Source organism: Manis pentadactyla, chromosome 3 (assembly GCF_030020395.1).
Source record: "Manis pentadactyla isolate mManPen7 chromosome 3, mManPen7.hap1, whole genome shotgun sequence".
In the NCBI taxonomy this organism is placed as follows: Eukaryota; Metazoa; Chordata; class Mammalia; order Pholidota; family Manidae; genus Manis; species Manis pentadactyla.
This window is the reverse complement of record NC_080021.1, coordinates 85,906,508-85,920,597: the sequence shown is the minus strand read 5'-3', so window position 1 is coordinate 85,920,597 and position 14,090 is coordinate 85,906,508. Positions and strand designations below refer to the sequence as shown.

At 33.2% G+C, this 14,090-nt stretch overlaps 1 protein-coding gene and 1 non-coding gene across 2 annotated transcripts in view; both read left to right on the top strand.

Moving 5' to 3' along the window:
* Positions 1-14,090, top strand: part of SNTG1 (syntrophin gamma 1) — a 787,875-nt gene that overhangs the window by 642,580 nt on the left and 131,205 nt on the right. The window lies entirely within an intron of this gene.
* Positions 2,205-2,311, top strand: LOC118910077 (U6 spliceosomal RNA). The gene has a single exon (XR_005023828.2). It is a non-coding gene; the product is annotated as a U6 spliceosomal RNA (small nuclear RNA).

Genomic DNA, 14,090 nt, shown 5'->3' with positions numbered 1-14,090 from the left:
GTTGGTTTGTGGGAGGTTAATTCTCTCAACTTTTGCTTATTTGGAAATTGTTTAGTCCCTCCTTCAAATTTAAATGATAATCTTGCCAGATAAAGTAATCTTGGTTCCAGGACCTTCTACTTCATTGCATTAAATACATCATGACACTCCCTTCTGACCTGTAAGGTTTCTGCTGAGAAGTCTGATGTTATTCTGATGGGCTTTCCTTTATATGTGATCTTATTTCTCTCTCTGGCTTCTTTTAACAGTCTGTCCTTATCCTTGATCTTTGCCATTTTAATTACTATATGTCTTGGTGTTGTCTTCCTTGTGTCCCTTGTGTTGGGAGATCTGTGGATCTCCATGGCCTGAGAGACTATCTCCTTCCCCAGATTGGAAAAGTTTTCACCAATTATATCCTCAAAGACACTTTCTATCCCTTTTTCTCTCTCCTTCTTCTGGTGTCCCTATAATGCGAATATTGTTCCACTTGGATTGGTCACACAGTTCTCTCAATATTGTTTCATTCTTAGAAATTCTTTTTTCTCACTGTGCCTCAGCTTCTTTGTATTCCTCTTTTCTAGTTTCTATTTCATTTATCATCCCCTCCACCAGATTGAGTCTGCTTTTATTTCCCTCCATTGTCCTCTTCAACGATCGGATCTCCAACCAGAATTCATTCTTGACTTCTTGAATATCTTTCTGTACCTCCATTAGCATGTTAATGACTTTCATTTTGGACTCCCTTTCAGGAAGTGTCATGAGGTCCATGTCCTCTTTGTCAGGGGTTATATTAATTTTACTCTAGACCAGGTTCCATAGGCATTTCATATTTGTGTATGGTGCCCTCTATTGTCCAGAAGCTCTACTCTGTGGAGCTGCTCAGCCCCTGAAGCAATGTTGTGTGTTGCAGGGGAGCGGTATTGGTGCCTGGGAGGAAGAAAGCTGTTCCCCCCATCCAAGCTGCTGTGCCTGTCTCCACTGCCTGAACCAGTGGGCCAATCACATAGGTATAAGCTTTTGTCCCAGAGCAGCCAGATATGGATCCCTGCTTTCCACAAGCAGCTGAAATCTCAGTTTCTCCAGGAATTCTGCCTGTCTTAGCTTTCCAACCCCTTAATCATGAGAGTATCATGAAAGCACCATGAAATGTAGATTTGTGCTCCCAGACCACATCTCCAGAGTTAGATATTTAGCAGTCCCAGGCTTCCACTCCCTCCATGCTCAGTTTTTTCTTCCTCCTGGTGGGGGAAGGGCTTGTGTCCCTCTGGGCTACAGCTTTAGTACGTTACCCTGTTCCATGAGGTCTGCTCTTTTCTCCAGGTGTATGCAGTCTTGCGCAGTCCTCTTTCCTGGTTCTCTCTCAGGATTAGTTGTATTAATTATATTTTCATATTATATGCAGTTGTAGGAGGAAACCTGTCTTACCTCTCATGCTGCCATCTTCTCACATTTTATTTCTTTTTCTTAACCAATTGCTCTGATTAGAATTTCTAGTACTGTGTTTAATAGAAATGATTAAGTCAGGTAACCTTGTCTTGTTCCTGATTTTAAAGGAAAAGTGTTCCATCTTTCACCATTGAGTATAAGATTAGCTGTGGCTTTTTGTATACAGCCTTTGTTTTGTTGAGAAAATCCTTTTTTTTCTAGCTTATTGAGAGATTCATCATGCAAATAAAAACATTCCTTCTGTCTGTGAATGTGGCTTATTAGACTGATTGGTTTTCATATGAAGAACCATTCTGTCATTCCAAGAACAAATACTATTCAGTCATGGTGTATAATCCTTTTAATGTGCTGTTGAATTCTGTTTGCTAGTATTTTATTGAGGATCATTGAATATTTGTGCATTAGAAAATCAGTCTTTTGTGTTTTTTTTTTTTCTTGTGAGGTCTTTATTTAGCTTTGGTATCAGAATAATGCTGCCCTCATAGAATGAGTTTGGAAATATTCCCTCCTCATCAATTTTCTGGAATTTATTTACATGTTTGATAGAACTCACCTGTGAAACCATCTTGTCCAGGACTTTTCTCTGTTGGGAGGTTTTGATTACTCCTTACTGGTTATAAGTCCCTTCAGATTTTCTGTTTTTTTCATTATTCAGTGTTGGTAAATTATATATTTTAGGAAGTTCCTATTTCATCTGGTTATCTAAGTTTTGACATACAGTTATTTATGGTACTCTTTTATAAACCTTTTTATTTCTGTAGAATTAGTAGTAATGCATGCTCACTTTGGCAGTACATATACTAAAATGGAAACAATGCAGAGAAGATTACCATAGCCTCTTCTCAAGGATGATATGCAAATTTGTGAAGTGTTCCATAAGAAAAAGGAGAAAAAAATTAGTAGTAATGCTTTTTCTTTCAATTCTAATTTTCATTACTTGAATCTTCTCTTTTTTCTTAGCCTAGCTAAAATTTGTCAGTTTTGTTGATCTTTTTGAAGAACTAATTCTTAGTTTTATTTTGTTTGTTTTTCTATTATCTATTTTGTCTTTGTTTTAATCATTTCACTCCTTCTGCTAACTTGTGGTTTAATTTGTTTTTTAAGGTGTAAACTAGTTGCTTTAATTGAAATTGGAGACAAGTATAAGTTTTAGTACTTATTAGATAATACAATTTTAGAAGGTAGAATTCCTTTACCTATGTTCATAATTTAAGGAGCAACTTTAATGTAATTTATTGTCTCGAATTCCATAAAATAAGATAGTAAAATTATAGTCAATGTGTTAATTTTAATAAGGCACTTAATAGATATTAGTAAATCTCATATACATCTTGAACTGAACAGTTTTCTACAATATACTTTTTAAATACCCACAAATATTATTTCCTATAGCAAACATTTGTAACCCAAGGTTTACAATTCAACAATCCTTAGGATTATTAAATCAAATATTTCAAGATTTTTGTTTTTATTAGTAAACAGAATGCCGAATAAGTAAAAATTTAAGTTAAAGTGTATGATGTTATATATGAGTAGTCACTAATTTTCATCTCTTGTATTTAAATAAGGTTGTTTAGTAATCCAGTGCTTTGTGTACACAAAATGCTCTTGCATTCTCAAACTTGTGGCATCTGAACTTATCATAACTGTAATAAAAATAAAATTACAGATATTTTAGGCTTACAATAATTTAGTTTCTCATTAGATATAATTTAGCTGTATGAAAACACCTTAGTTTCTTAGAAGCATGGAGTTCTTGAATAGAAGGAAAATTTTCATTTCAATGATTAGGAAATGCAGTTTCCAGAGTATATGTCCTGTATGTGTCCATCTCCATTCCATGTAAACAATTTCAGAATTTTCACAAACTGCCATTTTAACATGAAAATATAAGGTTTTCACAATTTTTCTTTCTTTATAAAAGCAAATACATTCAAATATTTTATTTTTATGTTCTGATTTTAAAATAGATGTTTTCTCTATGAAAAGTGGACAAATACTACAAAAAAGAAAAGAAATATGAGTCTCATAATTTCAACATACAGACCTAATTATTGTTTTTAATCATTAATATAAATTTTTATGTATATACCAGACATGTAATTTTTACTTGAGATCCTATTTTCTTATATAACTTTGAAAGTTATGCTCAGTTGTTTAATTGTGAACTGTTTCCCCTATTCTTTTGAAATCTGATTTTTGATGGTTGTATCAAGATATGTAGATGCAATCTTCTATTAAAATAAATTTACTTTTTTTTATTCTTCATACTTGCTAATCTTTATTCAGTTAGCCTGTGTGAATTTCTGGGCATATCCTTAGAAAATTTCTAACAGGAGAATTATTGAGTCAGAGATGATTTTCATGGCTGTAGTTATATATGTAGTTATATATAACTTCCCTCAACAAATGTTATAAAAACTGTTTTTCTATAGCCGCATTAGAGTAACCACTAGTCCCATTTTAATTTTAGTATTTCACACTACAATTCATGTGTTTACTTTCCTTTTATGTGATGATTTCTTTGTTCACCTTTGACAGAAAACTACCTTTGGTCAATAATAGTGAGTAGCTTTGATTACTTTATTTGGCAGCTCCAAAGGAATGTTTTATCTTCTCACATATTAGAAATTTCTGTTTGTTGTTTGGGTCACTCTGGTCACATATCAATTGTGGTCAGCTTTGCTAGGATGAACAAAATGGCCCTAGAGGTCATTTTAAGTCAGAGGAAGCACAAAGGGAATATAATACTCTAAATTCTCTGGGAGAGTGAGGGTAAGATCTGCTGAAAGAGTTCTGGGAGTACTGCTCTTAGGAAACAATAGTTTTGAACTAGAACATTCTGAAACACTATTGATATCCATTTATTGAGCTGTTGAATTCTCATCTTGAAGGAGACCCTACATGTTCTTTAACCTGATGCCCCCTTTCTTAACATCACCATCTTTCTAGCTAACAGTATTTAGTGTATGCATCACACTTTCCCAACAACTAATCCCTTTATTTGTAAGATAGTCCTTTATATTCATGAAAAGTTCATGTTTGAAAGTTTCCTTGAAATGATTGGAAGTCACATTCCTAGAAATATACATTCAATGACACCAAAGATTACTCTCTCTACCATGTGAGACATTCGCATAATCAAAGACATGTTTCTTCCTCTGGGTCTGCTTTTGTATGACCTAAACATATTCAATTTTTTCACTTGTCTCTGGCAGTTGCTTTTTAGAATCTTCAACATTTTTGTTGAACTTCTCTGGATACTTTGATTGGTCAATTTCCCCATTAAAATATGATTTCAGAATAATGACAATAATGATGGGTCTTTCCTAAGGTCTTTACTTACATTATACTGTTGAATCCCACAGCTCATGTATGTGCTAAATTCTATGATCCCATTTTACAGTCAGGGACTTTATGATTTGTGGAAGTAAAGGAGCTTGAGAAGAATTATACATTTAGGTGTTGGGCCCAAAAATTGTGATGCCACCCAAATTACTATATATGCATTGCTCCAGATATGGCAACCACATAGATCACACAGGTTTATTACTTCCCTGTTGTAAGCTCTATAGATAATAAATACTGTGGAGGATACAGTCTGACAGTTTTATCAAATCATCTACTATACTGATCTTTCAGGCAACTACATATATATTTGTCAAATTGTTGTCATCATAGATTACCTCACTCATATTCATAGAGTTAATATTCCATAATTAAATGAATACTTTCCCATTGAACATTCTTAAAATCCATTGGTTTGTTTCAGCCTGACAAAAAAATATTTGGACCTGCTTTTCTACTCCAGTGTATTAGCTATTATTTCCAATTTTATGCCATTGCAGTTTTCACAAGAATATTTTTTTATTTTCATCCAGATTAGTCATAAATTGTTTAGAATGACCAAGGTTTTCTGATATGTCTAGATATGATTCATACAGCTAGGAAAGGGATAAAAAATATTTATTGAATTTTTTTTTAAGGGTTTTTTAGAGGATGGACATCTGGTATCTGCTTTTCTTCCCAGAGTTACTGTGGTGGGGGGGGATTGCATAAGGACACTTCCTTCAGCTACATATGCAGTTCCAGACTGGATATAAAAGTTGTTCAAAGTCCCTGATGATATCAGAATCCAAATGCATATTGGCCTACATGAGAACACCAGGTTTTTCAGATTCAGGAGCTTCTCAGATATATTTTGGCACATTACCACCTTTATGAAAATATGTGTGTTAAATTTCCTTTGTACAATGACCTCCTCTTACTTTAAATTTCTTGTTAGAAATACTTGTTAAATATTTAAAAAATATGCTGAGAATATTAGTTATAGGCCTTACTAACTATACATTGAAGCAAATATAGGCAGCAGTACACTTGAAAATAGTATAATTCAGTTCAAGAAATTAAATATTAGAAAAAATACAATCTTCTATGCCATTATTTAGGTTTTATCCACTTGATCTATCATGGAAAAAGAAATGTAAATTAATCTCAGTTTATTTCTTATTATAACTCTCATTTATTTTTCCATTATTTATGTGTTTTGTTATTCATGCATCAATATTGTAGATTTCACATTTATTATTTAAAGTGACTTCCTTAGCCTCACTTGATGCTTTTTCCCTGAATTCTACTTTTTCTAACATAAACACTGTCACCTCTATTTTATTTTATTTGCCTGGCATGTCTGCCTTTATTCATCTTTTCCCCATCTTTTATCCAACTTCCCTGAGTCACTTTTTTTTTACATGATTTCTGTTTATATCACATAGTTGTGTTTTGCTTAGTGAGCTAATAACACAGACATCTTCTTTTAATAGATAAATTAAACTTCATTTCTATTAATGAAAATAACAGCTATGCACAGTTTCATTCTATAATCAACTTTTAGCAGTTTTAATAAAGAAATTATATTATTTAATACTTCCTCTTTGTGCTTACTTTTAGTTGAGAAGGTTTACCTTTTATAATCCTCTAATTTACGGTCATTCTCCATTTCATTAGGCATGCCCTATGGAATCCCTAATTTGAAATCTAAAAGAATGTATACATTTGTTGTACCCTTTTCTTTCCCTAATATTCCATTGCTTCAATAAATTACTTTTATATCCTTAATATATTTACTTCCTATTACTTGATTTTTTACTTGAATGATGTATGTTAATAATGGCCTAAATGGGTGATAAAGTCATAATTATGCTACTTGTGGTTTCCTTTCTCCAACCACTTCTAATTATTTTTATTTATTTTAACTTCTCCAGTGCAATAGTTGGCAATATTGAAACCTTCTTTTGTAACAATGATTGCCAATTCACTTTTAATCTTGCTTTTTACAGACAGCATAGTTTCTACTACCCAGCACCATCAAGGTCTTTTTTCCTATTCATCTCATCTCTGATTGGCAGAAATGTATCCTCTTGTATTTTAAGAAGTGGTCAGGAGAATAATTTTTCCATTTGCTTCTACATGTTCAGAATTGTTTAAATTGTGTCCTTATTCTTGAATATCATACTGGTATTGAAAGAAAGTTCACATTTTCTTTTTTCAGAATATTACTATATCTTGTGTTAAATTTTGCAGTCGAAGTGAATGAAGCTAAATTGCTATTTTCCTTTAGAAGATTTCTTAACTGATCTGACTTCATAGACTAAAAGATTATTTTCTCTGAAGTGTAATAATTTGATTAATTCAGGCCTTAATGTTGACTCTTCTGGTTCAGTTGCTCCTGGAACACACAGTATATTTAATTGGTAGATTCAATAATCTTATGTTTGCAAAATTTTTATTCATATATATTTTTATGTTTTTTCTTCTTAGTTCTTCTTTCTTATTCAGTCACTAATTATGTCCAAATTTAGTGTAATTACTTCTCTTCCACAGGTATTTTCTAGTGATTCCGTTTACATTCTTTATCAACTGCTATTTTTTTTCTCTCATTTTTTTCAGTCCTGTTGGAATTGAATTTTCAGCAGTGTCTATTCTGAAAGTGCTTTTCAATTTCACCTTCATTTCTGTGAATTTTAAAATTTTTGTTCCACTTATTTTCTGAGATGAGTCAGCAAGTTTCTTCTCCTTTTTTCTTTAGTATCTTTTTCGTGGTCTTTAGGTATGCTTTGTTTTCTGTTGTACAAGAGATTATTCTGCAAATTTTTTAAAGTTATGAAATTTTATTGACTATTGAACAGTCTTTATTTCAAAATGATGTTTTCTGTTCATCAACTCCTTTGCATTGTAGTAAATTTAAAGGAATATTATGGATATTCCTTCAAATGCACTGAATTTTTCCTGGGTAAGGCCATAGAGGAGGAACCAACTCTGTTCAGACAGGCAGACACTTTCCTGAAATAATTATAATCTAAAAAATTCTTACTGACCATATTCAGATAATTAACACAAAATTCTTGTTATGGAAAGAAAAACAATTGAAAATAAATTTATTTTTCTTGAGGTATACGTTTGCTCATTCTGTATGCTTCTCATGGCTGGAAGTTACTTAAATATGTCATCAGTGATATGAACCATTTTTATAAGCTCAGAAAATAACTGAATCTTTGAAATTAGACATGAAGTTCCTGCTCATAGGAGATTTGTTTCAGCACCTTTCCACTATATACACTTCCATAAGATTCACACAGAACACTTTATCTTATGACTTCAGAGCTATGTTTATAGGGTCATCCTCTGTGCTCATATAAATTCCATATTTTTTCTGCTTTTTAACATGCTATACTTTAACTGGAACATCTCATAATCCAAAAATTTTGAGAAGAGGCATTGTGTGATGGACTTACCTACTGTGTCAAAGGAAATTCCCAGCTGTGCACTTTTGATACTTTTGTGTATGACCTCATCACCTAGACCAGGGCCTGTGCATGGGAAGTATTTGATTATTTTTCAGTTGGTAAAACTGATTTTCTCTAATACCTGAATAACTTATAATTGCTTTCGAGATTCAATTTCTACTGCAAATCTTGTTGGTGGGAACTCAGGGACATAAGCTAACTTGGGATTTATGAAAAGTTTAAATTATTTGTATAGTTTCACACATATGTGTGTGTGTTTGTAAGATCATGAAATATAAGGCTTGGAATCATAATTTTTTCTATAACTGGATGATAAAGCTAAATCTCCTTAAGAGGAAAAAAGATGAATTTAGCTTAGTTCAAGTTTTAAGAGAACAACAGAATATAGGAATTATCTGCTTTAAGCTTCTGCTCTGGTCAATACCTTGTATAATAAAGGCAATATAGTAATTAACCAAAGGTTTTTGCCTCATGCAAACCAAACTTTTTATCTCCACACTTCTTACTGGCTGAATGTCCTTGGAAGTTGTCCTGACCTTTAAATAGGTTGTTTTAACATATGATGGGACTTAATAGATGTAAATGGAACAGCATTACATCTGGCACATAATAAATAAAAGAACTACAAAAAAAAATCCTAGATGTTACCCCACTTACAAGGTTATGTACTTTATATATATTAATATTGCACAAGCATGAAGCACCTAGGTCATGGAAAAAAGCTCCACATTGACACTTACAACCAAATCAGCAGCCAAAAGAACACCAGTGTCAGCCACCCCACCTAGACTTTCAGGTACCACAGTGAGAACTGATGGGATTTTTCTACCTGAGTTTCATATTATAGTCCTAGAAGAGACATGAGGGGGAATAATGTTTTTTTCTTTAAGGACAAGCAGAAGAAAACTGTCTTCTCCTTAGAAGAGAGATAGACAACTTGTCCTCTCAAGACAGGATGAAAATATCCTGAGCTGTCTGACCTTTTAGAATATAAGTGTCTCTCAGAGGGTCAGATAAACCCCAGATGTCCCTCCATTTTATGACGTAGCAATGCATTTGAGCTTTGAAATGTACATTTCTAGAGAAAGAAAAACTGGGTCTTGCTGGCGTCCTAGGGCTTTACCCTGGGGACCTTTTCTGGGGTGTAACCATTTGGCCCTCTCAGGCAGACTAAGGAAGGTTGTATTATACTTTCAGTTCAGATCAGAGCTGTTAACTAGAAAAATAGCTACAGATCTAATTCTCATGGTATATGAAAGGAGAATGTGTTTAGTAGAAGTAAAGGCAAACATTCTTGCTTTTTTTAGTATGCATTTCCTCATCTTTTTATTGGAGCACTGAGAAATCCCAAGAAGTTTTATTTCCTCACAGTAAATGGGCACAAATATTTTAAAAGTTAATACAACATTTTCATTAATATTTTTTCTTCATAATCATCAGTTGTGATCCTGATTATATTATAATAAGGCATATGAATCTAGTTTAACCAGAACACATTTGTAGGCTTACCTGCATATTTTTGGAATAGCTTTTAACATTTCCTTGGCTTCATCAAACTAACAGTGAGTGACTGAATCCCATAACCAAAAAGTTTACTCAAGGGGGTGATTCATGTTACTTAGGAAAATTAGTAAAAGATAAGTAAAGGCGTCCCATAGGTGAAAGGTTTATGTTTTAAATAATTCATGGATAGAACAACCACTGTATTTTGCTTCCTTTATCTCTTCCATAAATGTGATTTAATTGGCCGAACTGTGTAGTACATTTCCCTTGCCACATGAAGGAAGATGTGATTAGTGCCACAGAAGAGCATAGAAAGAATATTTGGCTTAAGAGTCCCACTAATCCCATATGGGGTTTAATGAATTGATCCTGCTCCACAGTGCATTTGCTGCAGAACTTTATTGCCAGAATTCCCTTTTGCCAATCTTGATGATGTAAACCCTAAACCAATGCTCAGGCCTGCTACATTCTACTAGACTAGTTTTTACTTATTTGATGCATTGAAGTATAACTCAGCATGACTAATCTGTTAAGTGATTTGCCATTAAGAAATACTTTAAAATAGATGAAAGTACAGCATAGAGAATATAGTCAGTAGTTCCGTAACATCTTTCTATGTTGACAGGTAATAACTGCATTTGTTGGGGATTTAATGCTGTTATATAACTGTTGAATCACTATGTTGCATACTTGAAACCAATATAATATTGCATATCAACTATACTTCAATAAAAAAATCAAAAACATTCATTATACAAGTAAAAAAATTAAAAAAACAAAGCTGGAATAAATAAAACAAGCTCACTTGAAATATAAATACTACACTGTCTAGAAAACACCTTTTCAACAGTGATTAATTTTCACCAGCATGGTATATGCCTTTAACTGAAGGGCAAAACAGTTCAAAATACAAGATTGTCTATTAATTTATATTTATATTTATAGTTACATTCTAGCAGTACAATGTAGGTGTAGATTTAGGAATCAGAGGAATATATTCTAAAATGATAAATATCATGTCATATACTTTATTATCTTTTATTAGACTAAGAAAAAAAACATTTTTGTGTGCTATTACTCTGGTGAAATAATAAATAAGAGTAAGTCATGTATTACTGTGGGACAGATATTATAAAGCCAGTAAAATATATGCAAACATAAAACCAAAAATAAGAAGGAGACTTTCATACTCAAAAAGAAATTGTCGTTATATGACAAAGGCTGAGAATATTCAAAATCATCAAGACCTGTTTCAGTTGTATTTAATTGAATACACCAAGTTCTTCCCTCCCTTCTCTTCTCTCACATTTTATTATTTGCAGCAAAAAAAAGTCAGAGAGTGCCCTCAACATTTTGTTGGAAATCTCCATAGGTATATAACCAGGTTTATTCTTCACAATTTTTGCTTCCATATAACTGCAGGAGATGATTTCATCAAGATTGCTGCACTTTGTAGAAAACATCTTCTGCTTTCCAGTGTCCAATAACCCTTTCCTTAGTTTTTTCTGAGTCCTTAAGTTCCAGGTGGCATTCCTGAAGTCCATAGGTCTGCTACCTGTCAGTTCAGATTGTTAAGTCTTGTGTAATGTGATTTAGGATAGCTCTGTGTTGCTTCCCCAAAACTTCTCCAGCCTCCAGCCACTCACTGCCCAATTCCAAATAGGCTTCCAGCTTTAGGTATTTATTAAACTAGCACTGTACTTCTGGTACTAACATCTGTATTAGTTTTCTATTAAAAATCACCTTAAATACAGTGACTTTAAACAACACACATTTACTGTCTCAGTTTCCTTGGTCAAGAGTCCAAGCCTGGCTTTGACTAAGTCCTCCCCACCCAGGGTCTTGCAAGACTGCAGTCAAGGTTTTGGGCCCAGATATTGTCATGTGAAACTTGGAGTCCTCTTCAAGGATTCAATTCAGATTGTGAGACTAAGACCCTCAGCTGCTAGAGACTGCCTGCTGTTTTCTGCCAGAGCAATGGTGGTTTGCTTTGACATGACCAAGAGGCATGTTCCCCTGCCATTTACAATCTCCTTTAAATGGCTTACTTAACTAAGCTTCACCAGGATGAATTTCTTTTGATTAAATTAAAGTCAACTGTTAGACTGTGATTCCATATGAAATACCTCTTCACCTTTATCATATAACATATAATCAAGGAAGGGACATCTACCATATTCATAGGCTCCTACCCCCATTCAAGAGAAGCAGACTAGGGACCATCAGGCATCATAATAGCATGCACACTTTCTTTTTTACTGCTTATTTCCTGAACAGATTTATTAGACCTCCAGAATTCCAAATAATTCTTAGGGATTCTCTTAAAAATTCTGCATGATTACCTAGAATAGTATCTCAATCTAGAGTCTCAGTATTTGTTGTATGAATTAATTTCTTCATTTCTCACATGATGTATCATGCCTGGAAACTCATAATGACTTGATGACAATTAAGAAAGGAAGAATTAAGGTAAACTCATCATCTTCTATTTGTATTAGTAAAACATTAAGCTTTAAAGAGAAATCTCTTCTTGGTTATGAGTAAGAACAGTGTATCATTATATCAGAAAGACAATTTTAAAGAATTATAATAATGCTTCTATCACTTGAGAATAAATTTAATTATAACAATACAAATTTCTCTAATTATTGCATTAGTAGGGTAAGTTAGCTGTCATAACAAAGTCCCAGAAGTATAATGTCTCAAACATGATATAAGATTAATTTTTTTCTCACTTAATAGTGCAAGACAAGTATTCCTAGTGGGGAGGCAACTTCCCTCCACATTATAATTCAGAAACTCATAACTCTACCATTTTTTTTTTGTTAGGGTCTTGGTATCAAAATGCATCCAGTTGCATTTATCTATCCTAGTCTCTTCTGAGTGGTATAGTGAAGCCTAGACTGGAAGTGACACACACATTTCATACATTCTATTGGTGAGTTCTAGTCACATGGTCATACTTATCTGAAAAGAAGTCAAGGAAATAGAGCCTTTCTAGATACCTCACTGTGCTTTTCAATTTCATTTACTAAAATCTCTCAATGTTAGCAATTCATACTTGCTTGCTTGGGGCTCAGGTGTTTTATTATGAATAAATTTTCTTTCTATATAACCATGTTCATTAAATTATGAAGTCTTTAATTTAGAGTTAGGTTTAGGAAATCTTGGGTTTATTTTCCTCACTTTATGGAAAGACCCCCAAAGTTTAATTCAATTCAGTATGTTCTGTTATCTCTAGAAGATAACATTTTTTTTTAGGTTGTGATGGCCCAATATGAACAAATCATCCTTATTGTCAAGAAACTTAAAATCTAGTCTTGATTAAATGACCTACCCAAGGTCATAGAGCAAGTGAATTTTAGAAGCAGATTTAGGACATAGATTTCATAAATCTTATTTTCACTAGAGTATTTAGTATGGCCTTTAGTGGATGATTGTCTCCTATCATATCTTTGATCCAGGCAAGATACAGAATTGGATGTTTGATTGTACTGACATTGGGAAGATAAGTAACAAAAAAATGTCAGATTAATTTGGATTTCCTGCTAATGTATTGAAATGAGTTATATCGAAGTTGGATTTATTGGGATTTTCAAATAATTTATTCAAAGTTATCTATCTAGATATTATTTGGTTGTCTAATCAAAGTATTTTAAGATGCACAAATTATTTAAAAACCAAATAAGGTGTTTTTCTTTGAATTATTTCCTTTAACCCAGACTGTTATGTTAAGGATAAGTTTCTTGATCACATTTTCTCAACACATTGATTCTTCTATTACTTTCAAAAGTACATCACCAATAACATGACAAGCAGAATAATGGCCACCAAAGGGACCACCATGTCCTAATCCCAGGAACCTATGAATACCTTACTTTACATGGAAATAGTGATTTTTCAGGTGCAATTTTCATTGAGAACATTGATACAGGGCCAGTCTCCTGTATTATCTAGATGTGTGCAAACAAATCAAAGCAGAGAACCTTTTCAGGCTGAGGTGAGTGAATGAGTGATATTAAGGTGACAATCTGAAATGTGGCCAGCACAGAGATACTATACTACTGGTTTTGAAGACAGAGAAAAGGGGTCTTGAGATAAGGAGTATAAGCAGCCCCTATCTACTGAAAAAAACAAAGAAGTAAACTACTCTCTCAGGCCCCAGAAAAGAATACAGTCCTATTGACATCTTAATTTTAGCTCAGAGAGACCTGTTTCAGACTTCTGACCAACAGCACTGTAAAATAATAAATCTGTGCTGTTTTAAGCTGCCAAGTTTGTGGTGATTTTTATAGCTGCAACAGGAAACTAGTGCAGATTTTGGTATCTGGAGAAGAGGTGCCACTATAAAAT